The sequence below is a fragment of the Triticum urartu genome, chromosome 3 (genome assembly GCF_003073215.2).
Source record: "Triticum urartu cultivar G1812 chromosome 3, Tu2.1, whole genome shotgun sequence".
Classification (NCBI taxonomy): domain Eukaryota; kingdom Viridiplantae; phylum Streptophyta; class Magnoliopsida; order Poales; family Poaceae; genus Triticum; species Triticum urartu.
In genome coordinates this window covers 673,261,136-673,272,148 of record NC_053024.1, presented here as the reverse complement: position 1 = coordinate 673,272,148, position 11,013 = coordinate 673,261,136, and the positions used below count along the sequence as shown (strand labels likewise).

Genomic DNA, 11,013 nt, shown 5'->3' with positions numbered 1-11,013 from the left:
GCCTACGTAGCTGCGCGTCAAGAGAGCCGCTGCCTGCTCCTCACTCGATCCCGCCGGAATCCAGCGCCGGCCTCGTCCCCTCCCTCAAGCACGTCGTCGCCTCCCTCCTTCCTCTCCTGCAGCGCGTCCCCGACCACCTAGGCCGAAGCCCCCGCTGCTGTGCCTGGGACAGGAGGTCCCCCATGGAGGCCACCCCTTGCCTCGTCCTCTGCCGTGGCTGTAGAAGCTTGCCGTGAGATGCCGCCGTGCTGCTTCGCCGTCCGGCCGCCGTCGCTGCCCCCACGTTGCTGCTGCTTCATTGCCCACCTCCCATCAATGACCGGGGTTGCATGTTTCGGTTTGCCAAGTACCACCACACCAGAGTCTTTGCCTTGCTTTGTTTTGGGATTGAATACCGAGACAAGACCGCCAAGATGTATCCTGGTGTCGCCGAAGACACGTGAACGTCTATGAGACGACCGTCGAGTACCTCTTCACAAGTACCACTACGCGCGAAGATGCCAAGACTGTTTCGGGATTCACCAAGTACCACTATGGCCAGAGACCTCGACGTCCGACGCCTAAAACAATCACCGAACCGGAGATTACGCCAAGTACTATGTCAACGAGAACCGTCAAGTTCGTCTTCCGCCGTCTCCGAAATCGCCAAGTACCACGACGATACGAGAACCACTACCGTCGCCCTGCAAAGAACCCATGGACGTCAAGTCCCTCGTCGTGATCCCGAATATCTACGGAAGATTGTGCAACTAAGAACGTGAACGACTACCATCGCCGAGTACCACTACTTCCCACGACGATCGTGAACGACTACACCGGTTGACCCGAACCGCTCCGATAACGCACGCTTCGAAGGTATAACCCCAAGACGACCGCCGTGAACGGATGCATGTGTGATGTATGAGATGCTCGTGCTTGCACCGTGCTCGATTTGTCGGTGCACGTTGCCCTCTTTTGCCTTGCCACCGACATGTGGGAACCCCGTAATCGGGAGCACCCCACCATCCTTGCATGACATGCTCCCGTCACTTCCTTTTGCACCGGTATCCCCGTGGGCTACAGGATAACCGATATGTTGCCGTGGCATCATTTTCGGATTCGTCCTCGTGGCACCCCTTTCCTTTCCACCACGGTGACAAATGCTTCATAATGCTCTTGTCAACTTTTAATAAAATTTGCATAAACTTGTTCATGTCATCCGCATCATGATAACAACAATTAAAATGTTTAAATTATTGTTGCAATAAATTACTAGATGCATATGAGGATTTTCCGGAATCGTTGTGATGTTTCCGGCCTCTTTTAAACTTGCCTAGTTATGTAGTTTTATTATGCTTCACCTCTTGTCATGTTTAACAACATTTAATATTGTCGGGTACCTAACCGGGAGTGAACTAAATAATTGATGTGGTGTTCCGTCAATATGCAACTCGGGTACCTAATCGTTGCATATTGAGCTCCATTTAATTTGTAGGATTGCTTGTGCACTTTGCCATGCCATGCTTCATTAAACCGGACATGCATCATACTTGATTGTGCATCATGCCATGATTATGTGGTGGTTGTTTACCATGATTGTTTGCTTCTTTCCGGTGTTGCTTCTTCGGGTTGGTTCCGGTAACGTCGTGTTGTGAGGATTCGTTCAACTACGTCCGTTTGTCTTCTTCATGGACTCGTTCTTCTTCCTTGCGGGATCTCAGGCAAGATGATCATACCCTCGAAATCACTTCTATCTTTGCTTGCTAGATGCTCGCTCTTTGCTATGCCTATGCTGCGATACCTACCACTTGCTTATCATGCCTCCCATATTGTTGAACCAAGCCTCTAACCCACCTTGTCCTAGCAAACTGTTGTTTGGCTATGTTACCGCTTTGCTCAGCCCCTCTTATAGCGTTGTTAGTTGCAGGTGAAGATTGAAGTCTGTTCCTTGTTGGAACATGGAGATGTTGTTCCTTGTTGGAACATGTTTACTTGTTGGGATATCACAATATATCTTATTTAATTAATGCATCTATATACTTGGTAAAGGGTGGAAGGCTCGGCCTTATGCCTGGTGTTTTGTTCCACTCTTGCCGCCCTAGTTTCCGTCATATCGGTGTTATGTTCCCGGATTTTGCGTTCCTTACGCGGTTGGGCTATAATGGGAACCCCTTGACAGTTCGCCTTGAATAAAACTCCTCCAGCAATGCCCAACATTGGTTTTACCATTCGCCACCTAGCCTTTTTTCCCTTGGGTTTCGCGGACTCAAGGGTCATCATTATTTTAACCCCCCCGGGCCAGTGCTCCTCTGAGTGTTGGTCCGAACTGAGCTGCCTGCGGGGCCACCTCGGGGAAACTTGAGGGTTGGTTTTACTCATAGCTAGTCTCGTCTGAGTGTGCCCTGAGAACGAGATATGTGCAGCTCCTATCGGGATTTGTCGGCACATTCGGGCGGTGTTGCTGGATTTGTTTTACCATTGTCGAAATGTCTTGTAACCGGGATTCCGAGTCTGATCGGGCCTTCCTGCTAGAAGGAATATCCTTCGTTGACCGTGAGAGCTTGTGATGGGCTAAGTTGGGACACCCCTGCAGGGATTTGAACTTTCGAAAGCCGTGCCCACGGTTATGGGCAGATGGGAATTTGTTAACGTCCGGTTGTAGTAAACCTGAAGTTGACCTTAATTAAAATACATCAACCGCGTGTGTTACCGTGATGGTCTCTTTCCGGCGGAGTCCGGGAAGTGAACACGGTGTTGGAGTAATGCTTGACGTAGGTTCTTGATCATACTTTTATCGACTGTGCTTTGCCTTCTCTTTTCGCTCTCATTTGCGTATGTTAGCCACCATATATGCTAGTCACTTGCTGCAGCTCCACCTCATACCTTTTACCTTACCCATAAGCTTAAATAGTCTTGATCGCGAGGGTGTGTGATTGCTAAGTCCCCGTGACTCACAGATACTTCCAAAACCATCTTGCAGGTGCCGATGAGTCCGTACAGATGACGCAACCCAGCTCAGGACGAGCTCGATGAAGATCTTGTCCTTTGTGTTGTTTCGTCCTAGTTGATCAGTAGTGGAGCCCAGTCGGGTCGATCGGGGACCTTGTCGCATTTGGGGTTCTTCTTTTATTTTGGTTCCATAGTTGGACCTTGATTGTATTTGGATGTGGTAATGCTTTATTCATGTATTTGTGTGAAGTGGCGATTGTAAGCCAACTATGTATCTTTTCCCTTATGTATTACATGGGTTGTGTGAAGATTACCTCACTTGCGACATTGCTTTCAATGCGGTTATGCCTCTAAGTCGTGCTTCGACACGTGGGAGATATAGCCGCATCGAGGGCGTTACACTCCACCTGACATCTGGGACCCACCGAAACGGCCTCTGTATTTCGCCAAAAAAACGTTACCAATGCTGACAGCTTGGACCCACCAGCTATATCTTCGCACGCAAGGAAGTGCCTCCTTATTACGCACAAAAAAATGAATACTCCCCCTGCTAGCTGGGACCCAGTATAGTGGGCCTACTAAGTTGACGGGGACGAAGGGCTTTGTCAACTTAGTCAATATGCACGATTCTAGCTCGACTGACCGTACGATGTCCATCCAACGGCCGTAGTGCTTCTTCAACCTCTGGTCTTCTTGCTCCAGCCGCCCAAAGCAGCGCCGGTCGTGCCGCCTGCTCCTGCCTCCCGTGGCCGGCTGTGCTGCCGCGGAGGCCTCACCGCCCCCATACTACTCCCACCGCTGGCCAGGCCATCCCTCCACTCCACTCACCCACACCCCCTGTTATTCTGCGGCGACGACAGCGCAACCGAACCAGTGAACCCTCGTACTCCTCTTCGCGTGGGCATCCACTGCCGCATCTTCCCTGGCTCCACGTCGTCCCCTTCCCAGGCCTCGCCGTCGTCCACCGCCGTGGTGCTGTCGGCGCGGCGTGGTCATTGTGGTCAACGACCGAATTCCATCGGAAGAATATTGTATGTGGAGAGGCTGACAGCTGGGTCCACGGCAGCCGGAAGGCAGTGCCTCCTTTTTACGCGGAAAATAATTATTCCTCCACCTCACAACAGGGACCCACCGGATGCCCAACAGTATATCGTGAAAAAAAACGTTTGCCCCTGACTGCTGGGACCCACCCGACGGGCCATCGTATTTCGCGAAAAAAACATTCCCCTTGCTATCAGCTCGGACCCAACGGAAGTGCCTCCTTATTACGCACAAAAAAATGAATACCTCCTGCTAGCTGGGACCCACCTTAGTGGCAGGCTGACTTATGGGCCTACTAAGTTGACGGGGACGGAGGGCTTTGTCAACTTAGTCAATATGCACGATTCTAGCTCTAGTGATCGTACGATGTCCATCCAATGGCCATAGTGCTTCTTCAACCTCTGGTCTTCTTGCTCCAGCCACCCAAACCAGCGTCGGTCGTGCCTCGTGCTCTTGCCTCCCGTGGCCGGGTGCGATGCGGCGGAGGCCTCAGCGCCCCCTACTACTCCCACCGCTGGCCAGGCCATCCCTCTACTCACCCACACCCCTTGTTATTCTGCAGCGACGGCAGCCTCACACCGCAGCGAACCAGTGAACCCTCGTACTCCTCTACGCGTGGGCATGCACTGCCGCGTCTTCCTCGGCTCCGCGTCGTCCCCTTCCTAGGCCTCGCCGTCGTCCACCGCCCTGGTGCTCTCGGCGCGGCGTGGTCAACGTGGTCAAGGAACGGCTTCCATCGAACATGGACTGTACGTGGAGAGGCTGACAGCTGGGTCCACGGCCGCAACAAGGAAGTGCCTCCTTATTACGTGCAAAATAATTATTCCTCCACCTGACAGCGGGGACCCACCGGATGGGCCACCACTATTTTGCAAAAAAAATCGTTTCCCCCTGACTGCTGGGACCCACCGGACGAGCCACCGTATTTCACGAAAAAAACGTCCCCCCCACTGTCAGCTCGGACCCACCGGAAGTGCCTCCTTATTACGCACAGAAAATGAATACTCCTCGGGCTAGCTGGGACCCACCTTGCTGGGAGGCTGACTTGTGGGCCTACTAAGTTGACGGGGACGAAGGGCTTTGTCAACTTAGTCAATATGAATGATTCTAGCTCCAGTGACCGTACGATGTCCATCCAGCGGCCGTAGTGCTTCTTCAACCTTTGGTCTTCTTGCTCCAGCCGCCCAAAGCAGCGCCGGTCGTGCCGCATGCTCCTGCCTCCCATGGCCGGATGTGCTGCCGCAGAGGCCTCACCGCCCCTACTATTCCCACTGCTGGCCAGTCCATGCGGCGATGGCAGCCTCACGCCGCAGCCGAACCAGTGAACCCTCGTAGTCCTCTCCGCGCGGGCTTCCACTGCCGCGTCGTCCCCTTCCTAGGCCTCGCCGTGGTCCACCGCCGTGGTGCTCTCCACGCGGAGTGGTCAAGGAACGACTTCCATCGGAAGAGTACTGTACGTGGAGAGGCTGACAGCTGGGTCCACGGCCACAGCCCAATTTTTTTGTGATTTGCCAAGTAAGTCGCTTTGTCAGGCCTGTTGGGCTGCAAATCTTTCAAGACGAGGAGAGATTTCATTCGGCTGGCCGAGAAAATGGCCCATCAATAATGAGAAATGGGTTGTACATTTTAAAACACATCAAACCGGCAATTAGTTTCAAATATCTTTTTTTTTCATTTCAAGATTTTAAATTACATTAATTTTTATGCATGGAGAATTTGTTGGATTTTATATTGATATACATTTATTTTTAAAATCGGTTTGAATGTGAGTCGAAATTTCGGGATTAAAAACAGTTCGGACCGCACCGAAATATGCAAAATTTTGTATAATTTTTTAACCGTTGCCACAAAATGGGCTGTAATGCTAACAAAAAGAATATGGGCTCCAAAAAAACCTTAAGAATTAGCAAATGGGCTGTAAATTATTAGAAATAATGGCAGATGGGTTGTATGCTGTTTTCCACAAATTTGAGGCTTTCCTAAAAAAGGTTGACGCACAAGCACTGATTGTTGGATGTCCATCCAACGGCCGTTGTGCTTCTTCAATCTCTGCTCTTCCTGCTCCAGCCACTCAAACAAGCGCCGGCGGGACTGCCTGCTCCCTCCTCCCCGCGGTCGGCTGTGCTGCCTCGCAGGCCTCACCGCCCGACCGTACTCCCATCGCTGGCCTAGCCATCCCTCTACTCACCCACACCTGCTGTTATTCTCCAGCGACGGCAGACGAACCAGTAAACCCACGTACAGTCGTACTCCCCTCCGCGTGGGAAAGAACTGCCGAGTCTTCCCTGCCTCCATGTCATCCCCTTCCTAGGCCTCGCCGTCGTCCACCGCCCTGGTGGTCTCGGCGCGGCGTGGTCAACATGGTCAAGGAACGACTTCCATCGGACGTGGACTGTACGTGGAGAGGCTGACAGCTGGGTACACGGCCGCAGCAAGGAAGTGCCTCCTTATTACGCGGAAAATAATGATTCCTCCACCTGACAGCTGGGACCCACCGGACGACCACTGTATTTCACGAAAAAAACGTTTCCCCCTAACTACTGGGACCCACCAGTTCCATCTTCGCACGCAAGGAAATGCGTCTGGGCAAAAAAAATGATTTGCCCCTGACTGTTGGGACCCACCAGCTACATCTTCGCAGGCTAGGAAGTGCCTAACAGTCGGGACCCACCTGGTTGAAGCATATGTAGCGTTGTCATTCTGGTCGCGAACGTGTACGTACATACTGGTCGATGTAGAGGCGCGCACGTGTCGTAGTAGAGGCGCGCACGTAGCATGTACACGTACGTACAGCGGCCAGGGTGCAAGAAAGAAAATACGGCCACATATGTGTACATACGGGCGGGGTCTCAAACGCCTACTCGCGCATACGTACGGCCAGGGCTCGTGTACATGGCTGGGTCGGAAAGGAGAAACACCGTCGTCGTCGTGTTCATGGGGAGGCAACAGAATGCGTCGTGTTCATGGGGAGGCAACGAAATGTGTCGTGTTCATGGGAAGGCAACATAATGCGTCATGTTCATCAGGAGGGCTTGGACGGAACAGGCGATGGAAAGGAGGCCTGGTGTACCACAGAACGGAGGAAACGGCCTTGTGTTCGACCGGCCACGTTCGAAACGGGATCCTGTTCATCGGGAGGGGTCTGGCGTACCGCAAAACGGAGGAAACGGACCTCCTACGGTCGAAACGGGGGTCCTGTTGATCGGGAGGGGTGTGGCGTACCGCAAAACAGACGAAACAGACTTGTGTTGGAGCGGTACGGTCGAAATGGGGGTTCTGTTCATCGGGAGGGGTGTGGCGTACCGCAAAACGGGACTCCATGGGATACTGTTCATCTCCACCGTCGACCCTCTCCAGCCTGCACGAGCTACTGTTCATCCACCGTCGACTGTTCATCCACGGGCTCCTGTTCATCCAGCCTCCACCGCGCGCTACTCCACAGGTGATTGTTCAACCAGCCCTCTCCACGGGCTCCTGTTCAACCACCCCTCCATGGGCTACTATTCATCCTGCCCTCCACCGTCCACTGTTCATCCAGCCCTCCACGGGGTGGTCCTGTTCATCCAACCCTCCACGGGGTCCTGTTCATCCAGCCCCAACCGGCTCGATCAAACGGGGTCCTGTTCATCCAGAGGCGACACCACGGGGTCCTGTTCATCCACCCCCACCGGGAACTGTTCCCCCCACCCCCCCCCCCCCCGCAACGCTCACTGTTCATCCAGAGGCAGCATCGATCGGCTTCAGTTAGTAGCGGTAGCGAAGGAATCGCTCGATCGGGTTCAATTAACAGCCATCGATCGATCGCTCGGGTTCAGTAACACGTAGCCTGCAGTGCAATCGCTCGCGTTCAGTTAGAGCCCAACGCCTCGCTCGTTTTCAGTTAGAGCCAACGCTTCGCACACACGCGCGTACGTGTACGAGAGAAGCGCGCATCGCTCGGCCCCCGACCTCCCACCGTAACCGGGAACTCCCCGAAATTTTCCTCGCCCTCGCTTCTACCATGGTTTTTTCCGTCATGGACGGCCCAAAGAATGTCATGCAGCTACGTCTCCGGCCCGCCCAGGACGAAAAGCCCATTTTCTTTCATGATTTTTTGTCATAGAAGTAGGAGCCCACCACATCTATGATGATACCGGGTTTTGTCACAATTATCATCATAGAAGTGTCATATGTATGATAGAAAAAAAATTTGTTTGGCCCAAAATGTCATGAATGTGTCTTTTTTTCGTAGTGATCAGTCGAATATCCAATAACATCCTTGTACTTTTGCAAAACTGCTTAAAGCCCTTCTATTTGCATTTTCATCAACTCACTGTTTACGATAACTGGCCACTGGTTTTCATTGTCTAAGAATGCATACTTCAAACTTTCTGGAAGTTGTTTCATTTCTATTTGCCTTGGTTGCATCTTCTCTAATGACCTTGCACTACTTTCCAACATGCTCACAGATCTGATTTCCTCGTATCTAATTTCACTATTGTCCTCCTCAACTACTTCACAACAATTACTTCCATACCTCTCTTCATAACCTTCTTCCACACATTTCCATAATGTATCAATTCTATAGCAGTGTTCTTCTCTTTGCGGAACATGCGTTGCATGCTTCATGTCAAACTCCACCTTTTCATTTCCGAACCTCAAGCTCAATTTAGCTTCTTGGACATCAATAAGTGCACCAGCTGTAGCCAAAAATGGTCTTCCAAGAATCACAGCCTCACTCTTGTCCTCCATATCTAGCACTACAAAGTCAACCGGATAAGCAAACTTCCCAACTTTGATTGGAACATCCTCAAGAATTCCAACAGGTCTCCTATATGTTCTGTCGGCTAACTAAAGAGTTATGGATGTTGGATTTAATTCTCCCAACAACATCCTTTTGCTAACTGAATGTGGTAGCACACTAACACTCGAGCCCAAGTCACATAGTGCACTGTAAGTTTTTTTTCCAATAACACATGGTACACAAAAACTTCCTAGATCATCCAATTTTTCAAGCATGGAATTCTGAATTATTGCACTGCATTCCTTTGATAGAGTTACAACTTCTGGCTCAGACATGCTTCTTTTCTTTGTTAATAATTCCTTGAAATATTTGGCATACATCGGAACATGTAAGACAGCCTCAAGAATAGGAATAGTAATCTGAACTCCTTTCATAGTTTCCAAAATTTTGGCAAATTGCTTGTCATCTTTGTGTTTGTTGAACTTCTCAGGAAAGGGAATGTTGTTGGTTGTTATTGCTTCCTCTAGCAAAGGATCAGCTCTTGTTTGAAAACCAGGAAATTCGACTTCAATTTCAATTCAGTTATCAACTTCTTTCTCCTTTATTTTCTCTGATGATGTTGAAGGTGGAGTTCCGGATGAACTTGGCCTCATAGCAGGAGGCACATATGTCTTCGGAATAGGAAGTAATGGTCCTGTCATAGCTCCACTCCTTGTAGTCACTGCATCAACTGAAGATATTGCCCCACAGTGATCTTTCGGGTTTGGAATTGGTTGAGCAGGCAGCCTTGCTTCATTTTCTCCCACCATACTATCCATTTTGCTCACAAGCATCTTAACAGAATCCTTTAAGCCATTAACTTCATTTGTCATCTTGTTCATCAATTCCAACTGCATCTTCATGATTTCCTCCATTCCATTTGACTGAACATTTTGTTGTTCATTCTACCTCGGCACTTGAAATTGACCTGGATGATTTGGTGGTCGATTTCCTTGTACTGTCGATCCACTTGCATATGACTGATTGTTCTTGTACGACAAGTTTGGATGGTTCCTCCAAGAAGGATTATAGCTATTTGAGAATGGACCTTGACCTTGGGCATAACTTACTTCTGAAACCGATGATCCAATCGCTGAATAGAAGGTACATTCTGTTGAAGGATGACCTGCTTGGCCACATACATCACACATTTGAGGCACACTTACTGAAGCTACAGATGTACCGATGCAATTTGACATGATACTATCCATCTTCTTGTTTAAGATGTCAATCTGAGCCGCCATGCTATCATTTGCAGACACATTATACACACCAGGATGTGGTGGTGTTATTGCTCTTTCACTTGACCATTGGAAATGATGGGACGCCATACTTTCAATCAATGCAAATGCTTCATCAAGGGTTTTGTTCATGATTCCTCCTCCAGCAGCAGAATCGACAAAAGCTCAGGTCTGAGTGGACAGTCCTTTGTAAAAGGTTTGTAACACCAGCCATCTTTCTAAACCATGATGAGGACACATTCTGATTAAAGAGTTGAATCTTTGCCATGCGTCATACAAACTTTCTCCATCATATTGAGTAAACCTTGTTAAATTGTCCCTGTATTCAACATCTTTTGTTGGTGGAAAGTATCTCTCAAGAAATGTCTGCAATAAAGTCTCCCAAGTATCCTTCAGATGTTCAGGCAATGAGTGAAGCCATACTCTTGCTCCATCTCTCAAGGAAAATGGGAATAGTGATAATCTGATAGAACTCGGTGAAACTCCATTTTGCTTGAGGGTGTTACAATACTCCAAGAGAGTCCTTATATGCTCATGTGGGTCTTCTAAAGTTGTTCCACCAAATTTGGACTGTTGTACCATGTTAATCAGAGGAGGCTTCAATTCAAAATTGTTCGCCTGAATAATTGGTCGCACCATTTCTCCTGGTATCCCATGATCTCTTGGGATCCACAAGTCCCTGAGCAAAGGTACTGGACCAGGCATTTTTTCTTCTTCTTGATCTTGCAAAGTTTCAGCAACTTGAAACCATATTTGATTCTCTCTTCTTCTTCTCAATAAAGTCCTTTCAATTTCTGGATCAAATGGCTCTAGTGAATATTTAGGTTGAAGCATAAGACAATTTCCTGTAAAGTTCTTGAAATTGACACATGCTAGTTTCTCTCAAAACTGCAGCCAATGTTAGGAAATGGTTAGTTGCCTACGGATGTAATATAGCAGGGTTTTTTGCGCCCAAACTACGGATGTCGTGTTCTCCACAGGGATCTAGAACTTCGAAGCACACATTCGAAACATTCAAAACAACAGAACAGATGAATCAAA

The 11,013-nt window shown here is 49.5% G+C and overlaps 1 non-coding gene across 1 annotated transcript; it reads left to right on the top strand.

The window, feature by feature from the left end:
• The first annotated feature begins 10,192 nt into the window (after nt 1-10,192).
• LOC125549640 lies at nt 10,193-10,299 on the top strand. Its single transcript, XR_007301416.1, has one exon. It is a non-coding gene; the product is annotated as a small nucleolar RNA R71 (small nucleolar RNA).
• The last annotated feature ends 714 nt before the right edge of the window (nt 10,300-11,013 follow it).